This window comes from Daphnia pulicaria, chromosome 4 (genome assembly GCF_021234035.1).
Source record: "Daphnia pulicaria isolate SC F1-1A chromosome 4, SC_F0-13Bv2, whole genome shotgun sequence".
NCBI classification, from domain to species: Eukaryota; Metazoa; Arthropoda; class Branchiopoda; order Diplostraca; family Daphniidae; genus Daphnia; species Daphnia pulicaria.
In genome coordinates this window covers 5515623-5525206 of record NC_060916.1, presented here as the reverse complement: position 1 = coordinate 5525206, position 9584 = coordinate 5515623, and the positions used below count along the sequence as shown (strand labels likewise).

The following is a 9584-nucleotide window of genomic DNA, read 5'->3' as shown; positions in this document are numbered from 1 at the left end:
GATGACTTGAAAAGATTGGGGAAAAAAACTACATGTGGGATAGCTGCGTCTCAATTCTTCTCCGTTCCATTGATAGTTATTCTAAGTCATTCGAATTTTTCCGCTCCGTGAGTTAAACGGAGCTTGACGTTAAATGCTAAAAATGAAAAAAATTCTTATCAGTTCCTCGTATTCCTGATGGGAGTGGAAAAATGCGTCTGGGCTATACAAAACAAGTCTCTGATCGTCTTTATCACGACCCTACATTTCGGCTAAGAAGGCACACTCAAGTTTGGCCGATGTTTTAATTGACAAAATTTAATATCCAATTTATTATATTTACGTTTTGTTTTGGTACGCTGTTATGTATGATATAATTTCTGCTAATAATTGTCAAATCTATATTTCATTGTCTCAGTAATAAACATCTAATTGAGTTGCATATATCTACCTAATAGGAAAACAGTAGTAGATAAAGTCGAATCTAACGAAAAACTTGATGTAGAGCATTGGGAAATTTTTAGCACTAGCCATGGGATTGCAACTCGTGGAGTAAGTATAAATGAGAATTATCTCTAGGTATCTTTATATATTTTCCTGTTCTATTAATAAACCTATTTCTAAACCAAAATCTTTGAATCTAATAGCAATATATTTTGAAACTAAACCAAAATTTGGCTTCTCGTACATACTTTCGAGGAGTTGCCAACCCTTCGTTGACGATAGTCTGTAATTTTTAAATAAATGTGAAATTTTAAATTGTTTTAGTTTTTAAGGGGTTAGAGAGGGGATGTTTTAAATTAGAAGAAATTTTGGTATCACTATAGTTCGAAATATATGACAACCCAATCAAAAGATTAACCGTTGTATTGTATTGCTATTCATACACACAGCTAAAAAATTCGAAATTGAAAGGCTGCCCACATCTGCTATTGACAGTATGCGACACTTACTTTCGCCTAACTGTGGAGAACGTTCCGAAGTCTAAAAGCCAACACTATGTAGTCCCACGATTATACTTGATCTTTCCGTTTTTTATGTCAACAGCACATTTATTTAAACGCAATAAGCCGCTCCTCAGGATATCCATTCGTAACGTCAAATGCATATCCAAGGTAGGAAGCAGAGAGGGATTAGTTTTTAATTTTCAGCATCCGAATTCTATCAGAGTGTTTTCAACGTCATATTCAACGCCATGAAAACGCATTTTGAATAAAACCAATTCTTGTTATATAAACTGTATGTCCATGGAATGTTCATGGATTAGAAAATATTTACTAGCGACGTACCCTGAAGTCGTATGAAATTCAATGAAACCTTTTTAAACTTTCTGTTGCTGTACTAGAAATAAACAATTATTTTCCGACTTACATCGTTCAAAACTTTAATATATTACGAAAAATAAATGAACCATTTAAATGTGTTTCTATCTAAGGTTCTAATTTAAGTGCAACCACCAGCTCTTAGTGATTGGACGACTTGGACGACGGGTCCTCCAACAACAGAACGTTCTCCATTACCATCACGATCATCGTAATCGCCTTCGACACCACTAGCTCCATGTTTCCTTGCTCACTCTGGTGCCTGCTTAAACATCATTTCGACTAAACCATATTTTAAACAATAGAGAGAAAGATGGAGCAATATCAGTTTGTATGTTATAACTTGGACCTTGTTGACAGAATTCTTCTTTTTCACTGCTTCCAATGCTGTTAGGCTAGGTAAATAAGTAGTTCTTTGACGTTTTTGCATTTTACCTTTTCATAATTTTTCTTGCTTTGATTAACTGTTGAAACCGTGGTTTCTGAGCATTGGGTATCCCTATCTGGGCATCTTTGTAAGAATCTAACACAAAAATAACAAAAATTATATTTAATTCATTACAAGGCAAAATCGTTGTAGACTGGGGGGACCCAGAAAATGATCCAGAAAACAATGCGATGTCGAATGTAAGTTTTTTCTTGTTCTTGTAAAAGTAGAGCTAGCTTTTTTATTGCTAGATCTTCGTTGTCAGGAAAAAGTGTTGAAACGTGTTCAATTCACATGAAAAGGTAGAAGGCTTGTCTCCTATCTGAGTTCAATCTCTAGTAAATCTGAAGCGAATTGGGCATAGAAAGGTACGACCACTTAATTCATGGTGGAATAGGGGTGACAGTGTTTTTTACGCACCGATTTCCTCCGATCCCCCCAAAACCTCAAATCACAAACGCTACGATTTGAAGCAATCATTTGGAAAAATTAGGCTTCTTTTTGTGTCTATATTGCACTAATTAACCAAAACATTTGCTGACGAACCCTTTATTATCTCTTTCACGTTTGAATAATTAACCTTTGAAAGGATAAGGATTCCTACGGAAACAAGATAACAATGGATACATTTGATACGGTCGGGGATAATTATTTGGTTTTTTTCCATCCCAGAAACTGTACTCTAGCTAAATTTTTGTTATAATTCTTCTTAATTTCAAAATTTGGGATATGAAATAGAGAAAATGTGGGAATTCTTAAAATATCTGTGAATTATCTTAAAATTTTGAAATTGTTGTTTTAATTTTTTTTCCCCTTCTCTTTGTATAAAACGACAACCACTCAATATCTTAAAACTCAAGCTTTTCCTATAAAAGTATAATACAAGATGCTGAGAGCAGATTTGCAATTTTTTACAAATGGGCTTGAAAGAATTTAACAATAAAAAAAGAACCAAAAACATCGTGGTCACAACTTTGATGATGGGGAAAAACAACTGAAATTTTCTTCTAAATTTTGAGCTTGAAACATATTATTTTTAAAACTATCGCATTTTACAGATTAACCAGGTGAAAAAAGCCTTTGTAGTATCTCAAAGAGAGGAATATTAAAGGGTCACAATTTGAGGCACAAGGTAAGAGATCTTGAAAACTAACAAATTTCCCTTGTCGTTAAATACAAAATGATTGTTTGAAAAATTTTAGTTCTGTTATCATACAAAAAGTTTATGAATTGATTCTGTATTGTAACTCTTTAAAACTAAGAGAAGACAAAATCCTTGGTCATCTAATACAGCAATAAACCGCACTTAACAGCAAATCCCCATAAAACCTATTCAGAAATCCCATGCTAGAATATTTTGGAAAACATTCGTTGCTGGGTTACAGTGGCAGGTAGGAGTGCCAATACCTTAAATGGATACAGAATATTCATAAGTTGATAACGGTGACATTTTTTAACTTCATCACGATGATAACTTTTTATACTTTTGCATTGGAAGGAATTTTTTGTCAATTGGCATAGTGCGCTTCGAAATTATCAAAAAAAAATGTGAAGAATGAAGTGCTTTTTATATTAAAACTTAGTTATCTTATACTCCAACTGCAAGTTATCTCTCTTGAATACTACATTTTTTCGACATAAAAGAATTTGACGACATTCAAATTGGGGTTTTTTAGTGCTTCTTCTTCTATTTTGTTAGTGTCGATCATTTGAATTAGTTGTCATGGATATTATTTTAAGTTATTTAATAAATATTACGCAATTACTTTTTTTAAAGATATTAGATAGAAAGGGGTAAACAAGAACTGAGTTGTTGCTTGTACGTGATGAAATGATTTAAAAAGTCGTAAGGAAGGTATTATACCTTTAATTGTGTTGGCTACGCGCCACCCCGCCCCGCTCGACCCCCTTTCTGGTCGGCTTGGGCTGCGCGTCAGCTCCGTAAAACTCAAAACTTTGAACGCGTTTTACGGGCACTTCCGCTCATTTGCACACCCTAAACCCTATATTAAAAATGATCAGCGTAAAAAGATCTACAACCCTGTATTAATCGTTTTACGATATGAGAAAACCTGTCTTGGTAGGGAAGAGCCCAAAGATTTTCCTAGTTCTTGGAAAGAATGTTCTCTAGTGCTTCGATGGCGGGCGGTGATTTACGTTACGTTTACGTTTAAGTGATTTACTTTTCCACATTTGTCTGCCTTTAGGATTCCGATGGGAGTATCCCGAAAATGACGCACCATCCGAGTTGCCAGTTGATGAGGAGGGTTGCTTGATCGATTTCATGGTCAGCAACATACACAAAGATTACGTTAGGAAAAAAAAACCGGCGCAATAAAGGTAAGGCTTATGGCTATATTTATTAATAAACTTCGAATAACAGTACGGCTTGCATCTGAAGACACTTCAAACCGGGCCATTCGTCTATCGGGATGCTTGCGAAATTTGTTCTTCTGCATCAAACACGAAGATGCCGCCCATCAAGAGTATGGCTGTCGACTTCATGAAAGCAATTGAAGTCTGGCTATCGGAATTGATCGCAGAAGCCGTCCTGATGCGTTCCGAACTACTGCAAGAGTCCCTGGAACCCGAAGTTGTCATCTAGTTTGCCATCACCGATCCGGTTCTCGAGCAATTGCCTGCTGCGTCGGTGTCTCAAAAGTCTGATGTTCCGGCATTTGCATTGAATTCTGGAAGTAATTTCGGAAAAAATGATTGGACTATTGCAGCAGATGAGTGGACTTCAACAACGTCGACTCAGATTGTAGCTGTAGCACCGGTGGCATGATCTACAGCTAGGACATTCGGTACTTGGGCTTGGAGTGGAACATCAGACTCTGTGAAGACGGATTCAAAACGACAAGAATTGGGGCCACGCTCCTGCGCACTAGTTTCGACTGATTGGATTGGGATGCTTGTGCTGATGCTTGGACATCTAGTGGCAAAATATCCGGAACCGTGACTAAAACTATACCGAACGCTGATCAAGCTAGTTGGGACGCACCGTTCAAAATGCTAGCGTCGAGTAATAACCACCCGACCTCTGACGACTGGAATTCTTGGTCTTCAACTGTTCCTAAACCCAATTTAGATACTACCAGTGGAAATGCCGACTGCTGGTCTTCTGTCGATGCACGGGGATCAACGAATAACACTTCTAAAGGCAGTAGCCAAGCCGGCGCAGGGAGAAACGCAGAATCAAGTAAAATATCCTGGACCGTTGGCCGTAATGCTTCAAGAGGCGGCGACTAAAAGTGGCAAAAGCGGCGAAACCCATTGCGTTCTTCCGTCAAGGTAACATACCCAAATATATATATTTGCCATGGCAAAAATTTTAACTTTTTCGTATAGTTAAATGAAGAAAGTCACATGTCCTGTAATTGTCCGATTGCTTCCAATCTTGGAAGAGGTTTTGAAAGTAGACGTATTTGCTTCACAGTGAATTACTTACTGCATCAATTAGTTCAATGCAAAAGTTACTTATTTATTATGCTTTGGAATGTTTCAGTGCAATAAAGAAGGACACTTATCTAATAATTCTCCAACCGGTCCGACTCGAAGAAGAGATGGCGAAAGAGGTGTTGGCGGTAGTGGTGGTGGTGGAAGCACACGTCCTTGCATTAAAGTAATTAGTTTTACATCAATTAAATTACTAATACAAAATGATCTCTTTTCACTGTAAATATTGAAGTGCAACCAAGAAGGGCATTACTCCTACAATTGTACCAATCGTTCAACCGACGGAACCCTACTAACACGGCCCATCCTCTTTATGTAAGATGTAGATAAATATGGGATGGATAGATCCAGGTCGCAATTGTGGGGCGGTAGTATAGCGTAGGTATAAATTTATTGGATCTAGGATGGGATCAAATAAAGAATATTCATCGTAGATCCACCAGCGTATATTCATTAACATACTGATTGTACATCAAAGTAATATACTCGGGGGTATGATTTTGTTGTGATACCATTTGGTACATACACAGAATGTGCATCACAGTATAACCATATTAGGTACACAGTGGACGAAAAAGCTAAAAAATATCTCAATTTCCATTACTCCCAAACGTTTGTTCCTTAATTGTACGAACAGTTGGTCAAATGGTTAGAGAGGTGAGCTACGGAATTGAAGGTCAGTTGTTCAATTCTCGGGGTAGACTTTTATCTTTTAATTTCTGACAGAAATCATATCCAAAGATGGATGTTATTTAAGGATACTGTGTATACACAAACCGGTATATTCAAGGGACATACAAATGGTACGTGCGGGGAAGGGGAAATAAGGATAAACATGAAGCATTCCATGGATATGCTGTTTGTATCTTCCTTATCCTTGGGAGTACGCTTCAGTCATATCCATGGTACATCGCTGTGTTAGTAGGGAAGAGATGGAACACACTCTCGTGCATCCAGTTGCGGTGCACCTAGCTTCACGTCATTTGACGATTGGGGACCACCGACAGTCACGCCTGATACAAAATCCGCGAGTTTTGACTGTGGTGAAAACAACAATGCTTGGGGATCAGCTTCAGACAAAGCCAGCAGTCCATGGGCCGCCGGTGCTAACGCCGCTCCAAGAGGTGCAAGAAATACTCCGAAATCAAGTTGTAATCGACTCATTGGTACAAAAAATCCACCTGTGTTGGACGATTGGGGTATGGCGAGCCATTCATCTGCTGCACCGCCTATTACAACTGTTGCTAGCAGTTCAACTGCTGGTATTCTTGCGACCGATGATTGGGGATCGGCTGCCGACGCCCAATCATCTGGTAAAACCGCGAAATCTACGACACCGCAAGGAAATGGTACCGCTGCCAGTTCAGGATTTGACGATTGGGGACCAAATGCCGACGCGACGTCTTCTGTTAAATCGAAAAAAGCGACCCCACAATCCGGAAATGGTAACGCTGCACATTAAGGAATTGACGATTGGGGTTTAGCAGCCGATGCGATTTTGTTTTCTGTTTAAACGGAAAAATCCACCCCGCGGACCAACAATAACAATGCTCTAACATCCGGCGGAGATGATTGGGGCGCGCTAGCGGATAATAGCTGGAATAATGGTCCCTCTAGATCTAATCCTGCTCCTGTTCCTGTTCCTATCGATAGTTTTACGTTTTCCCGATCTGGACCAATCGCACTGGTAAACCCTGGTCAGGATGATTGGGGAGTAGCCGCTGATGTCTTTAAACGTGCTTCAGTTTCTAACTCAAGCACAGCGACACTCATCACTTGAATAGTTGAGTTGGGTGTTTCTGGAAGAGGAAAGGCGAGTGATCCTAATTTCATGGGAAGCGGCCAAGAGTTACGCCAAGCAAGAATGAATCCATTTTTTTGGACTGGGACAATAAGGCATAAATGCAAGAGTTTCCATGCCGTCATGAAAAGTTTGGACGTAAGTTTTTCTTAGTAGAATATAATAATAACACTGCGGAAATTTGATGTTTAATTATATTTTTCTAGGTCAACTTCCCTTATGTTCTTGCCGACTTGGAAATGCCCAAATCAATGAGCGTTATGGGCACTATCGAACTCGAAAAAATCTGGACTTACTTGCGGAGAGTGACGAGCGAAGCGACCCATGAAAGAATTTATGTTTTCCAATTTAATCCAGCCACCAAAGCTGATGTGGACGGTTACAAATTCTTCCACGCCAAATTGAACAGAATGAAATGGGTCCCCGTGATTGCTGACGCTCCAGATTCAAAACTTCCTTGGAGTTTCAAAGACGTTTCCCTGCTAGCACGCTTACATCTCAACAACGTATTCCTGCTATCCAATTTTGACGATTGAATAGACATTTTGGGCATCCATGGTACGTTGAATGTCCGTCCTAATGTCGCATCTTTATACGTAGATTTTTAACGTATTTAGGATATCCATTTTGGACGTAATTTGGATGTCGGAAACACGTAAAAAGACGCTAAATATACAACGAAGATAAAAGATTTGCCGTCACTTGGTACCGAACCTTCATCCTTTCTCATTGCAATCCACCGCTCTATCCACTAGATCAGCCGTTCTTTATCGACTTTTAACAATTTTATGATCAAATTCTTATAACTTAGAAATTGTCAAATAACACAAATTAACAGCTTATTACATTCACGTTAAATAAGCAATAGGATTAAAGAAGAAAAATAAAAAAATATAGAAAATTTTTTTGTACATTTAAAATTTACTGTTTCATTGTTACTTAAAACATCATTTAATGGAAATTTATAATTTTCACATGGTGAATTAAGGCTAGTTTTTATGAGTTCTATCAACTGATAGAAACATTTTAGCTTTGATTCTGTTTTTTTTTTCCATCGGCCGTCTATTTGTTGCACTAAAAATGAACTTAAGCAAAACTAGACGTATATTTGCATCCAATGGACGTCCAAACTAGGTCCGTCCGTTTATCGTCCACTGTGGTCATCTGATGGACGTAATTTGTAACCAGAGAAAGGATATCCAGTTTATGTGAAAATATTACGTCTATTAGACAGTTAAATTCATACAAAGTAGACAAGATCACAACATCGAAGAAAGACGTGAAAAGTACGTAGTATCGTTGTATTTTTTCGACGAAAAATGGACGCGACGAAGAATGGATAAACATACGTCGTATAAACGGACATTAGACCAGCCGTGCTAGCAGAGTTATGTCCTCCCATTGGGCAAAGAGAGTCAAATACCCTCGGAGTTGACCTCGTTTATTAAAAAATGTAAGTAGTTTAAAAAAATCGTTATCAGGATATAAAAAAAACAATCAGCGACACTTTTCCATTCTTTACTTTCTATTTTCTTCTTCACAATTTCTATTTTACAGCTTTTCGGGAAAACCGCAAGTCAGATGTTATATTAGGCGTTGTGGTGTTCCGAGCTCCGCGTCCCGTCGATCATCCCAGTTTTAATGCTTCACTGTCGGAAAAGAAAGCAGTCTGCGTCACCCAAAGTGATGCAGAATCGGAAATCATCATAATTCAAGAAACTCCAAATTCAGAACCCGTACGAAAATTTAGACAGCTAAAGAGGGGTCCTTGCTAATTCTTACTAGCAATTCCCATACTAGTAAATATAACTGTGCCGTATATTCGTAGATAGTTAGTTTTCCACTGGCTGAGAGGGCAGCTGGGGGGATTAACTTGTAACGCGCTGGGAACTGACTAGCGCTTTACTGTCTTAAATATAACGGGTTAACTGCTAGCTAGGGCTAGCTGGTTACTAACTCGCACGGGCATATATGTATATTGCAAACGAGCGGCTTTCTGTTGTGAATATGGTTAATACGTTTTATAACTTAGGCTAATTTTCGAATACGTAAAAGCCGTTAAAAGCAGACAAATAACTGCTGACTGGCATTCACATCTTAGTATCCATATATATTTTTCGTTATTTATTCAATCTATAACTATAACTGTATGACGATAAATCCCCTTAATATATCTAATAACTGATAAGTTGTTAAGAAATAATTAAGCCCAGGTAGCACACATCCCTGTAACAGATGTTTTAGCTCTGTTTCCCATACAATGGGAAACATACTAAAGACACATCTGTAACAGACCTGAATGAGGTCTGATTTTCAAGGATGTATTATCTATGTAAAACACACATGTACCTACCTTGGTTTTGATATGGGATACATAGATTTGGTTTTTCCATGTATCACTGGCTCTTCTCGGACATAAACCAGGGCTGTTTTAATTAATATTTACATCTATGGCTCACTTACCTCCAACAGGGTATAGATAAAAGTCTGTATTACCCTTGGTTCACAGAGCTTGTGTCACCAAGCTGAAAAAGAGCAGTACAGCAAGTTTGTAACAAATTTGGATCACAGACTAGACAAACAATAGGAAAATATA

At 38.2% G+C, this 9584-nt stretch overlaps 1 long non-coding RNA gene across 1 annotated transcript; it reads left to right on the top strand.

The window, feature by feature from the left end:
* The first annotated feature begins 7434 nt into the window (after positions 1-7434).
* On the top strand, positions 7435-8637 carry LOC124336839. The gene is made up of 3 exons (XR_006917190.1): positions 7435-7461; positions 8375-8441; positions 8546-8637. It is a non-coding gene; the product is annotated as an uncharacterized LOC124336839 (long non-coding RNA).
* Positions 8638-9584: the final 947 nt, after the last annotated feature.